This window comes from Enoplosus armatus, chromosome 4 (genome assembly GCF_043641665.1).
Source record: "Enoplosus armatus isolate fEnoArm2 chromosome 4, fEnoArm2.hap1, whole genome shotgun sequence".
In the NCBI taxonomy this organism is placed as follows: domain Eukaryota; kingdom Metazoa; phylum Chordata; class Actinopteri; order Centrarchiformes; family Enoplosidae; genus Enoplosus; species Enoplosus armatus.
Genome location: NC_092183.1, coordinates 7,729,611 through 7,734,289, shown reverse-complemented (window position 1 = coordinate 7,734,289; position 4,679 = coordinate 7,729,611).

Below are 4,679 nucleotides of genomic sequence, written 5' to 3'. Positions count from 1 at the left end.
TTAGCCATGCTAGCTGCGTGTTGTTGGTCTGTTTGTCAGTCAGTCGGTCCACCTCTTTGGTCCAGACTGAAATATCCCAACAGCTGGATAGATTTGCAGGAAATTTTGTACAGACGTTCATGATGAATGCTACTGATTTTGGTGACCCTGATTTTTCTTTTATCTAGCATCATCTGGTTCTACAAAACTGATGACATTGCCATCAGCCTCAGATGTACTTTTTTGTGGTAATGAGCAAATGTAAGCATGCTAACATGGTAATCCAAGATGGTGAACATGGTAGACATAATACATGCTAAACATAATAAGCATGTTAGCATGCTGACGTTGGCATTTTAACTCAAATCACAACCGTGCCAAAGTACAGCCTAGCATGGCAGTAAAAGAGAATCTGTGAATGTAAAGTCTCTTATTGCTTCACGTATTGTAACTTTAGCTCCACTCCAAACTGTCATGTAAACTTTCCTATAATCCTGACACACCATTTTTTGACAATTGGATTACACAAAACTTGATTTCACTTGTGTAACTCAGGCAGTTTGAAGTAGTATTGCTAATGCCGCTATTAAAATCAGGACATTTTGATAAATAAGACCAAAATATAACATAGAACTACATTATTCATCTCAACGCCAGCTCTAACTGTAGAACTGCAAAGTCATCATGTAATACTACACTGAAAATGTGACCATTAAATGTTGGATTTGTATCTAATCTACTTTACTTTTGCCTCTGTATCCACCCTTTTTATTTTTTACAGCCTGTTGTGTTCCACCAGACAAAAGACATAAATCTGACATGACATGCAAAACAAACCATGCATCTCTGCAAATGATTTCAGAGTGTAAACTGGCTTGTTGTATTCTCTGGATAGCCTTAGTTCAGTCTTTCAGATCATAAGCATTCCTAAACACAAACATGCAATCTCACCATGTACAACAGTTGCGGATTGTCTCAGTGAGGATGTGAATGAGTGCGATTGCGTGGACATGTGTGCATGATTTGACTTCTAACCTTGTGATGATGAAAGTACTCAAGCAAAGGTTTTTTTTCCCCACAAATAAACAATGTTGGTTTGACCATTTGGGATTGAGGTTGGAACTCAGTTTGAAGTCAGATTTGGGAAGTACAGGAAAGCACAAAGACAAGTCTCTTTGTATTTTTTGTTTGTGTGTTTATGTGTGAAGGAGGGAGTGGGTGAGTCTAAATCTTGCTCAGTTTGAGAAAATCCCTCTCCCTTGTGTCTGTTGAAAAGCTGCAACACTCACATATTTTTCAAATACCTCCTCCTTCACATACTGTGGTTTCAGTGTGTGCCATATCATCGTCACAATTTTTTAATCTCAAATGTTCTTTCAAATTGTGATAGCGGCAAGCCTGATAATCATACTGAAATGCCATTTCTTTTTAACCTGCCAACAAAGCTCTGACTGACTTGGTTGTCTCTCTAACCTGGCAAACAGCTATCTTTTATAGTTTTAAGTTTCTATGTTAGCTTACCTTTGTTTAACTCTGTCTATATTTGTATCTTTCTGTACAATTGCTCTTGGCGCTGGGGGGCTAACGACTGGAGTCGAGTGAATCCCTTGTATGTGTAACATACTTTGTCAATAAAGTTGATTCTGATTCTGAATGGACAAATTGTTACTAAATTCATCTTGTTTGTAGCTGGTGAAGAAGTTCAATCGTTGTATCAGTGGAGCGCTTGCATGCTCGTGTTTAGAGATACATTTTCAATTTTGCTGTTTTTGCTGTTTCAGTTCATCTTTTCCTGCGCCAAGTGCGTCAGACTACTGACTCTGCACACTCCTGTGTTATTGACAAATGGAACAATTTGATGATGTTCATCCTGAGTTGTGTTGAGTTTCCTTTTAAGAAATGACAATATTGTGGTTAACAACAGTATCCCAGTGAAGTTCCTGTTGGCAGACTCTGTGGCTTGACATCATTGTGTTAAGTTTGCAACTCACATGTGATGCCATTGCTCACCACTCTTATTAGCTCATTCACTGTCAACAAGACCATTCAGCACATCAGCGCAGATTGTGTACGAATCCTAAGCTGGGTGCACTTTTGGTGAAACAGTTTACATTCTTTATGAGCTCACTGTAATCTTTAATTTCATCTTTAATAATTCACTGTAATCTTACATGTGACAGACATCCTTAATGTCCCCAGAGTTTAGTGTGTTTGGGGTCAGGATAACAAGTAATTGCTTTCTTCCCATGATACCATCAGTTATGTGGACTGACTCACAGCAGTGGAGCTTCAGCTGCAGAAAAAGATCCTTGTGCTTTTCCAAATTACATTACATGTTTACCTTCTGGCTATCCACTGAGGACATTTGCTTTGGCAATGACAAATTTCCTTTTGAGATGGAAAACACACAACACCTCGGTGCAGATCACGTGACAAAATCCTGCAGATTTTATTGTTTCTGGATGTGTGAAAACCACAATTAAAAGTAATTGCAGGAAACTGGGAGAAGTGATGATGATAATGAATCTTTTTCAAATTGGTCTTTTGGTGCAATGTATCTTTTGTTGCAATGGGTAGAGTACCATTAGGAGGAGGACAACAGGCTGCAAGTACAGTTTAAATTATAGTGATCGAGAAAACTGCCAAAAACTCATTTAGTGGAAGAAATAAGGGATAATTTGGACACTAATAAATCATGTTAGTATCGGTTTGTTTCTCCTCTAAGTCTGCACAGGTTATACACAAACACACACACACACACACGGTATGATTATGCTACTGCACGACAGCAGAAAGTAATTCCTTGCAAGTGGTTTATTAAAAATATGGTATAAATAAATATGACACTTCAGGTTACATCATTCAGATGAGACTGGAATACACTGGATAGACACATTTCTCTTTAGTACAAAATGATTTCATAACGTATAAGTTTACAGTGGTTTTCTGTGACAGCAATTCCTCCTCTCCCATAGCTTGCCAGAACAGTACCTTTCATTTACAGTAGATACATCATTACAGTGTCAAACAACCAAGGCCAACTGTAGATAATGTCAAGAATTAAACAGGCTTATCAGTGTTAAATAATTCATATAAATACCAGCACTCGTATCAGTCAAAGAAATTCTCTCTTGTAATTCGTCTAGGAAAGATGAACTCCTTGTGCTAGAAATTGCTGCTAAAAATAAGCAAGGAACTGAAAAGTTGTCCTGTTGACAGATATTTAATGCCTCACCCCACAGGTCATTCCCAGTGCCAGACTATTGAGTTTTAGGGTTAGCTGCTCAATCTCCCCCATCAATGGAGGTGTACCCCTGTCTATTCAACTGTATGGGAACGTGAATAGATTATAGACTATACCTACTATTTTAATTTTAATCACTGAGGTGAAGGTGGGTGGAATAAAATGTAAATTAGTGTTTTCTTTAAGATCAGTGCCTTGATTTTTCATGCGCGCGTTTTGAAAATATATAAATACTGTGCATATTAAAATAAAAAACATATGAAAAACAGTGCTAACATTTTAACCAGTGTGATTTGATCAGGGCTATAAAAAAACAGCCATTTCGATGTCCCATTTCAATATATAGCCATGCTGGGAAGCATTTGTGAATTAACTGTGAATTTAATAATATTCAATCCTGTAATGCTAAACAAAGACCTCATTTATTGTCAATACATGCAATACCTCATTAAAAAGTAACATGAAGTAAATTATTGTTAACAAAATACCTGAGTTACAAAAAGTTAATATACTATAATATATATAATACATAACAACAATATAAAATCTGCACAATCAAATTGAAATGCTTAGACAATACCTCTTTGTGCCAGTGTCAGTCTTAGTAATTCACAGTTTCAAGCTGTTATTAGCATCATCGTCCACTCTGATGACCACAACCCATGATGGGAGAGACTTCAACGTGCATGAGGACCAGATAACAATGCGAGTGATTAAACATACGTTAGGCACCAAACACAGTTTATAATTTACCACAATGATGACTGCTTTGTAAATGCTCAAGTGAACAAAATGTCCCACCAACTCAATATACAGCAGTGGTTGGTGTAGGATTGTAAACCAGTTTTTCAATGGATTGAGCGACTCAAACAAACCCCAAAGTTGTCCTGACGCTGATTCATGTATTGCCAAAGGATTTTGGCCATAGTGGTTTATTCTTCTTCTTTATCTAACCTTAAAGCTGCATGAATCAATTTTTGGCCACTAGGGGGCAGAGGAACTCAAAAATGAGCTTTCAGACACACAGCCGTGACAAACAGTACTATGGCCTGATAAAGTAGTAAGTCCTAAAGTCAATTGCCTAATTACACATTCTGCAGACACAAAGCAACATTAGCGTGGTGTTTCTGGCCATATGGTGATGGTGGTTAGCTAGTTGCTAACTTTGTCTGGTTGCCATTAGGTGATTGCTGCCTGCTGCTGCTGGAAATGGGGCTCATGAGCATGAGAGTGGTGAAACTGAATCACATACTAATGTGATGTAAAAAAACAAAACTCAAAGAGGCTAAAAAGCTTCACTATAAGTGAACAATTACACATCACAAAAATATTGATTAATGCAGCTTTAAGATAATAACCAGCAGCAGGTTTCAGTCCCATAGAAGTACACAACCACATTTTATCAAAATCTGTAACAGTATTCTCCAACACATTTAGTTACAAGGTTTGTGGAAGA